The sequence below is a fragment of the Schistocerca piceifrons genome, chromosome 4, assembly GCF_021461385.2.
Source record: "Schistocerca piceifrons isolate TAMUIC-IGC-003096 chromosome 4, iqSchPice1.1, whole genome shotgun sequence".
NCBI classification, from domain to species: domain Eukaryota; kingdom Metazoa; phylum Arthropoda; class Insecta; order Orthoptera; family Acrididae; genus Schistocerca; species Schistocerca piceifrons.
In genome coordinates this window covers 232,348,380-232,357,411 of record NC_060141.1, presented here as the reverse complement: position 1 = coordinate 232,357,411, position 9,032 = coordinate 232,348,380, and positions in this window count along the sequence as shown.

Here is a 9,032-nt window from a genome sequence, read left to right as displayed (position 1 = left end):
TCGACTCTGCAACCCGGCGCTGTCATGCTGTCACACTGCAATCTTGTGGTACAGAATCTTGTAGTATTTACAGCCATTTCGTTTAAGTTTTGCTTACTGGAAGTCGTAACATGAACGATATGGTTAAGGGCTGGATATTTAGCATATATTTTAGCCGAGGAAGCAACATGAGTAGGCAGAATCTCTAACATGATTTCTGTTTGTGACCCATTAAATTTTAGAGCCCAAAAACTTCCACATCTACTTCTACATATCCTTATGTTACAGACAACAGCATCACTTTAATGCTTGTTGAGGCATTTGTTTAGTATTTATAGCAATGGAAAGTGGTAATAAAAAGTTTTGCATGAGGAACTATGTTTGATTTGATGGTTCACGGTAACTGAAGACGTAGAAAATCAGATTTTCGCAACGATTTCGCTTACGCTACGATAAACATTTATTTTAATTAGTTATACGGACAATGTAGAAGCAGCAATAAAGCGTGAGGTGTTTCACATTATATGACAAGTCGTTTTATTTATTTTCCGAGAGGTCGACACTGGATCTCATCGACTGAAGTACAGATTTCTTCAGTGGTGAGACTCGTTTCGAACTGAGCTCCTATGACCGGTGAAAACGTGGCTGGAGAGGTCTCGGGTAGTGGTGGCATACCAACGTGACTCCCGCCAGCAGTATTGCCGCACGCCACGATTGACTATCTGGGGTGCAATTTCTTTTCATCACAAGACCCTTTGGTTTTCATGCGCTGCACTTTTACAGTACAGCAGTACATCGATGATATTCTACGATACGTTTTGTTGCCGTTCAGTGCAAGCCATTCTTGGCTTAGATTTCAACAAGATAAGCGCGCCCGCACAGGGCGAGAGTTTCTGTTGCTTGTCTTCATGCTTGCCAGACCCTACCCTGCCCCGAAAGGTCACAGGATCTCTCTCAAATTGAGAACATTTGGATTCCTATTGGCAGGGCCCTCCAAAAAGCTCGGGATTTTGACAATATAACACGCCAATTGGACAGCCTTTGGCACGATATCCCTCAGAAAGATGTCCATCAACTATATGAATCAACGCCAAGCTGTCTAATTGCTTGCATTAGTGTCAGACGTTGACAAACGCGTTCGAGCCGTCTGCGGCTCGAGTTGGTGCTGTTGTAGGTTTCCGTCCTCTGTTCGAGGCCAGACTGTATCGTTTAGTTGACATGACTAGGGTTGTTTGTATTCTTCTTGTGTTGACTGGCGGCCGCTTGGTTTCCTAAGCGTTGCGTGTCCGCTAGTGGTAACAGTGGCGTCATCGATATGTAGTAACTGTGGAGCTATATTTCGAGTGACCTCGTTGTTCTTCCGGGTGGTGCGAGTGGGCAGTCCGGTTGGGAACTCTGGAGGAGCCAAGAGGGCAGTGCGGGAACACGCCAGGTCACCTGGCGGCATGCATGAACTGCCGGATGGAAGGCCGGCCGTGGTGGCCGAGCGGTTCTAGGCACTTAGTCCGCAACCGTGCGACTGCTACGGTCGCAGGTTCGAATGCTGCCTCGGGCATGGATGTGTAATGTCCTTAGGTTAGTTAGCTTTAAGTAGTTCTAAGTTCTAGGGGACTGATGACTTTAGATGTTAAGTCCTATAGTCCTCAGAGCCATTTGAACCACCCAGATGGAAGGGCTGTGGTCACGAGGGTACACCACTTAGTCGTCAACAGGATCCAACAAGCTTTAAGTTGAGTGGATTTTATCCTAGCAGTGAAACCTCCAGCACTGTGAGATCTCGCTATTCTCCAGTGGCTTGGGTTGGTGTGGCTGCTCGCAGTGTCGCCGAGACGAAGAGCAGCGAGTGGAGTGCTTGGAGAAGGAGGGTCTAATTAACTTTCCTCGACTTGTTGTTACTAATTGCTGCATTCTATGTGTTACCATTTGTTAAGTTCAACCAGCGGTATTTCTCCTGCCTGGCGGCCGCTGACGCCCCAGTGACCTGCCCTGGAGGTTAGTGTATGTAATGGCAGTGTACGTTTCCTCGCCTTGCCGCTGCTGTCCGGTAAGGCGTGTGGTTTTGACAGTTTCCTTAATTTTTAGGTCGGTTGATGTTTCTTCTACTCTTGTAGTAGTGGTTCCTGTCTCCTTTCGAACGCTCTAAACACAGCATTCTGAGGAAGTAGTGCTGACCACCGGTTCCGGCTTGGGCGTGGTGTTCCATCGTTGGATTGGTTATCGGATTCGCCAACAACTCGAGTGGCGCTTTATTTGGCAGATGCAGCAGGATAAAGAGGAGTTACATCAATACGTGGAAAGAGTTAAGACGGCCTGCTTGGCCTTGTTAGTTGATTTGCCAGAGCCTGAGCTAGTTTCAATTGTCCTGAGGGGGATGCGAGCGGAGGATAAGTCACACTTCCTTTTTCGTGGTCGTTCCTCTACTTGGGAAGAACTTTGTGCCGCCGCTGTAGCGATATCCGCGTTGCCGCTCTCGGACGGTAGATACCGCGATGTTAAGGTTCAGCCCGCGGGCGTCAGCGAGGGGAACTCCGGATTACAAACATCAGCTGAGTCTGCTAAAGGGGAATCGCGGCGTTGTTGAGGTGCGGAAGAACAGGCCATTTAGTTCGTACTTGCTCTCAGCCGCGGACACCTCGAGTCAATAAATGACGCCAGGGTGGGCAGCGACCCCGGATCCAGGTTTTAAACCTTGGTATGCCCATTTCGCTGCTCGGTCATCACCCTCAATGCCTTACATTCGTTTTCAAGTAGGTAGTGAACCTATTGAGACGCCCGCTAAACCCACTGGGTAGAATAGGTAATAGGATTGTGGAAAGGGCCAAAGGTTGAGGTCAGTTTCTCCTTCTAATTGTCATTTATTATTATTGTAATTTACTGTAATTTAATAATCTTTACAACCAAGTCGGCACATAGCCGGACATTTACTGAATGCAACTCTTTCATGGCTGAAGGCCTCCAAATAAGAAATCTTAACAAACCAAGAAGATAAAGAATCCAATTAAGATACCAATAAAATATTAAAAAGAAACATATGCAAAGTGCAATGCAAATGGCTGAGGGCCACAATTAAATTTCAAAATTTTAGAACATTTTATCATAGACTTTTAAGGGCAGAAGGTCAGAACGATTAACAACAAGATATCTTAAAAGTCAATGACTGAAATGCAATTAAAGAGGCAAATCAAATAAATTAAAAAAATGTATCATGGCTACGTGGAAAGCCTTAAGGCTAAGCAGATAGAACACACATATGCAAGTTCCAAAACCAATGCCTGATGGCCATAATGAAGTTTCAAAATTTTAAAATATATTACCATAATCTTTTAAAGGCAGAAGGCCGCAATGTTTAAGCTTGAAAGATAAATTTAAAAAAATTAATTTTGCAAAATTTTTTAAAAAATAAGAAAAACCATGAGCCGTGAATTTAAAGTAGCTGACAACAGATAATTGAACACCGGTGGCACTCAGAAGCCTCCAGGGAGGTCGGTCTGCCCTCGTTCACTTAGGCGTGACAGGTGGTGAGCCCAACTGTACTTGATCCGTCGGAACCCAACCAGGGGACAGCCACAGACCGACCGACACAACGACTTGCTTCCTGTCAATTAGTACATGAGAACTCAAACCGGAAATGTTGCAAACGTGATAATCCACAATGGAGTATGTATTAGCTATCAAAATTACACACCATGTTGGACAGCGACAACAGGTGAGGAAAGGATGCTGCCTGAAATTACGTCAATGGCCAGGACAGGTAACCAAAACACTAACGGCCGCAAGATAGAAAATTCCACTGGTGCACTCAAATTGTAGTCGAGAAAAATAGTTAATTGCACCCCATGGAGGCTAAATTTCAGCAGTATAAACACTCGGTGTTGCTCAGAGGATAACATCCTCAACAGCAAACCACCGAAACGAACCACCACAACATGAATGGAATTGGCTTGGTTAGTTGAAACCACTACTCAACTTTGACGTCCTGGGTCGGTGAACCACGAAGTTCGTAGCGATCGGATAGCTCCAGACACGCTCCGACACTGCACAGGGGCTGCCAGCGGCCACAGCGCGGATGTAACTTCCCTCGTCTGCAACAACGGACCGACTGCCTCCAGACCCCCTAGCCGGAAACTATATGGATCAAACTAATGATGGTACACAGCGATAATATCAATACAATTCACTGCTGCCACACATAGAAGAAAGAAGAATCACGACGTAACCGCAACAAGAGCGGGAAACCAAACACAGATAGACGGCGAAGTTCACGAAAACGCATAGTTGGGAGTGAGAGACAGCGAAGTTCACGAAAACGCATAGTTGGGAGTGAGCATGGCTCATCTATTTGTGCCCTTTTGGATTCTGGTAGCTCATTTTCATTGTTGAGTTTGGAATGGTTTCTTGAATTTGGTCATTTTGTGAGAATTAGGCCGGTCCCTTCTTTGGTGCAGAGACGTCGGGTTGCCGATTGGCTGGTGTTGCCTCTGCATGGTGGGGTCCAAAGGAGTATCTCGGTTGGTGATTTCTCGTGGCCTTTGGCCTTGCTTATGGATCTGCCGGTCGATTTGATTTTGGGATGTGATTTAATCGGTAAAACTGGTCTTGTCTTGGATTATTCAGGGTACACATTATTCTTTAAGTTCGCTTCTGGTCAGAAATTTGGGTTCTGTGAGTTTACTAAACGTAAGGTGCAGCGAGATGCGGGAATGCTGCCTGTTGATGCTAAGGTCAGTGAGTTTGATCTCACCCATCTTTCTTCGCAGCAGGCCTCTGAACTAAGGGATTTGTTGGAGAGGTTCCCAGAGCTTCTCTGCGATAGACTCGGGATTACTAATGTTTTTGACTACCATATATGTCTGTCTGACCATATTTCCGTCAGGCAGGCCCTATATCGCCTCTCACCGCCTAAGATGAAGATACTAAAGGAAAATACCTCCAAAATGCTTGAACAGGGAGTTATTAGGCCTTCTACATCCGCTTATGCCTCTCTTATATTCCTCGTTCCCAAGGATCAGGGGCGGGACTTTCAACCTGTTGTCGACTACCGTCTCCTAAATAAGAAGGTTGTTCTTGAATCGTTTCCTTTACCTGATCTCGATAACTTCTTTACTTGGTTTGCCGGGGCTAATTGGTTTACGTGCTTGACCTGAACCAAGCCTATTATCAGATTCCCTTAGCCGAAGAATGTAAACACGTTACAGCGTTTTTTACTGATTGGAATCTTTTTGAATTTAGTGGGGTCCGCTTTGGTTTGACTACTGGCGCAGCCGCCCTCACTCTTATGCTGGATAATGTTATAGGAGACCTGAAGTAAGTCTGTATTTACAATTGCCTGGACGATTTGGTAATTTATAGTCGTTTGTTTGAAGAGCATTTAGAACATATCCAGCAAGTTTTTGCTAAGTTTCAGGCGGCCGGTTTGACTGTTAAACCCAATAAGGTGACATTAGCCAGGCAGCAGGTATCCTTCTTAATTCAGGAGCGGACTAAGGCCTTGAGAACCCTTCCGCTGCCCAGTGGTAAGCGAGGGATTGCCAAGTGTATAGGGATGGCAAATTATTTTAGGCCTTTTGTTCCTAATTTTGCTCAGTTGGTGGCTCCTCCAAATGGACTGCGCCGAAAAGGGGTGCTTTTTGATTGGGGACCTGCTCAAGAGGCCGCGTTAAAGCATATTAAGGCGGCCATAGCCAACCCTCCCGTTCTCGGAGTGCCTGATTTTAATAAGAAATGTATTGTCCAAACCGACGCATCGAATGAAGGAATATCGGCAGTCCTCCTCCAGGAGTTCCAAAGTCAGAGGCAGCCATTAGCATACGCGTCTCGTCTGTTAACCAGCTCCGCGCTTAAATATTCTGTTCACGAATTGTTCGCGCTGGATAAATACCTGTTTTATCTCGAACATCGAGTATTTCAGCTAGAGACCGATAATCAAGCCTTAAGCTGGGTGTTAGCCAGGCCGCGTAAAACTGGCCGTATCGCCAGATGGGCAGTACGCATTTCGGCGTTTCAGTTCGAGGTTAAGCACATTAGAGGCACTGAGCGTCCTCAGCCGTATGTTTACTGAACAACCAGCTAGTGAGGGTGCGCAATTAGCTGCGGAACGCAGTCTTAGTTGTGTCGTGTTAGGTGGTATTCCTCATTTGTTTAGTGACATTGCCGACCATCAGGATCAGGTTAAGAAAAGGCTTTCGGCGGGTGAGCATTTGGATGAATACATTATCAGGAAGGGCATTTTGTGTAAAAGGGTGGGACGTACCAAGGAGGCTAAGAACTGTCGACCTTGGACCCTAATACGCCCGGTTTTCCATTATTTTCACAAATCGTTGATTGGCGGGCATTTAGTAACCTATAAGACCTTGCCAAAGATTAAGGAGCACCTGACTTGGCCGTCTATTGATCGAGACGTTAGAGAAATGATCTCTCGGTGTCAGTTGTGTCGTGTGGCCAAACCGAGTAACGCTCTTCAACAGGGGTTCCTTGGTTCTGAGCGTGGATTTTGCTCTATGGACAAACTCTATAATGCTCGAACAGTCCACGGGTATACTGCCGGTTCATAGTGTCCAATGGGCACAATATTTCGGCGATCAGACATGTCGCCATCGTCAGGTGCGCTGACGAACTGAGCCCCTGAGGGCGGGCGGCCGATTTAAATCCCCTCCCCTCGCGGGCCGCTCTCTTCGCCGTCCACGCCCGTGCGCCGGCGGTCGCGAAGACGTGGGCGTCGGAATCTGTCGTAGCGTCGATGTTTTTGCTACGTCCTCCCTGGTCGCCAGTTCGTATTTCTGCTGAGAAACAGTCTCCGACGCCCACGTCTTCGCGACTGCCGGCACGCAGGCGCGGACGGCGAAGAGAGCGGCCCGCGTGGGGAGGGGATTTAAATGGACCGCCCCCCCTCAGGAGCTCAGTTCGTCTGCGCACCTGACGATGGCGACATGTCTGATCGCCGAAATATTGTGCCGGTTGGACACTATGAACCGGCAGTATACCCGTGGACTGTTCGAGCAACAAATACGCCGGAAGAAACTGAAGAATCACAAACTCTATATTGATTGTGTGAGGCCCTCACCTCACACCAAAAGAGGCAATCGGTATATATTAGTCATTATTGACGCGTTTTCGAGGTTTACCAGGCTTCTTCCGAGTCGTAATATGACTGCTGCTACCACCATTGCGCATTTAAGTAACGTATTTAGTGTGTTTGGGCCACCTAAGCAAATCGTTAGAGATAATGCACCGGCCTTTCTTTCAGCTCCCCTGACGCCTTCTGTTTTAAAAGAGGTGTTAAGCATACAACTACCACTCTGTATTATCCGCAAGGGTCCTTTGAGGAAAGGGTCAATCGTAACCTTAAATCCGCAATGATTATCTTTGATCAGAAGTCTGGCATGAGCGGGAGTCTGGTCTCCCTTGGCTTAGTTTTGCCTTCAACACCGCCAGCCATGAAGCTTTTAAGGCTACTACGGTTTCCTTGGTTTTTGTTTATCCTGTTAATACCCTCCTTTTGAGCTTATGGGGGACTGAAGACCTAATTCTTGACGAGATCACCTCTCAGGTCGTCAAGGAAAAGAGGAAACGTGCCAGACGCAACATTCTCAGGGCCCACAACAAGTTGGTCGTTATAACCGTAATCGGCGAGCCTTCAGGGGTAAGTTGGGAGATCAGATGTATGTCTGTAATTTTCCTGGAAGGGAGGTGCCTCTCCGCAACCTTGGTAAGTATATGCCCCGTTTTCTGGGTCCGTGCCCGATTATGCGGATTTTACGCCCAGTTAATCTTCTGCTTGAGGACAACCATACCGGTAAGTAATATCAGGACAACCTTAATCAAAATAAGTTTGGATAGGCCGCTAATGTGTATCCTAACATCCCCCCCTCCCCCTCCCTGAGTTTCGAGTTTGTCCTTGAGAGGGTGATGCTGAGCCGTGCTGGGGCTCTCGTTGGTGCAGTTGTAGGTTTCGAACCTCTGGTGGAGGCCAGACTGTATCGTTTAGTCGACACGACTGAGGTTGTTTGTATTCTTCTTGTGTTGACTGGCGCCACTTGGTTTCACAAGCATTGCCCGTCCGCTAGTGGCAGCAGCGGCTTCATCGATATGTAGCAACTGTGGCCCTATCTTTTGGGTGACATCGTTGTTCTTCCGGGTCGTGTGAGTGAGCAGTTCGGTGGGGGACTCTGGAGGCGCCAAGAGGGCAGTGCGAGAACACGCCAGGACCACTGGAGGCATGCATGCACTGCGAGATGGAAGGGCTGTCGTCGCGAGGTTACACCACCTAGTCGTCAACCGGACGCAACAAGCTTTAAGTTGAGTGGATTTTATCCTAGCAGTGAAACCTCCACCATTGTGAGATCTCGTAATTCTCCAGTGGCTTGGGTTGGTGTGGCTGCTCGCAGTGTCACCGAGATGAAGAGCAGGGAGTGGAGTGCTTGGTGAAGGAGGATCTAATTAGCTTTCCTCCACTTATTGTTACTAATTGCTGCATTCTATGTGTCAGCATTTGTTAAGTTCAACCAGCGCTATTTCTGCTGTCTTGGGGCCGCTAACGCCCCAGTGACCTGGCCTGGAGGTTAGTGTATGGAATGACAACGTACGTTTGCTCACCTTGCCGCTGCTGTCCAGTAAGGCGTGTAGTTTCGACAGTTTCCTTGATTTGTAGGTCGGTTCCTTTCTCCTTTTGGACGCTCTAAACACAGCTGGCTTGGGCGTGGTGTCCCATCGTTGGATTGGTTGTCGGACGTTAGGTAGCTTCAGCAGATTATCATTAGTCATTCGTTAGACTGCCATTAGGCTGAGTTACCATCTTGTGAAGCGAATGCAACTCTTGGCTGCCTTACTCATCGCTCGCGAAAGCGTTTTTGGCCTGACCTACGCCGAGGTCGATTCCTGGATCACCGTCTGTGACCAGCCATTGTGATTTACTATTGTGTTATTATTTTATTATTGTATTACCAAGTTACTATCGTTTTTAATATAATTGCCATGTTTGGCGTTACAGCAAGTTTAGACGGTTGTGCTACCAAGTTTACTAACGTTTTGTCTCACCCGTTTGGTGATCAGTTGCC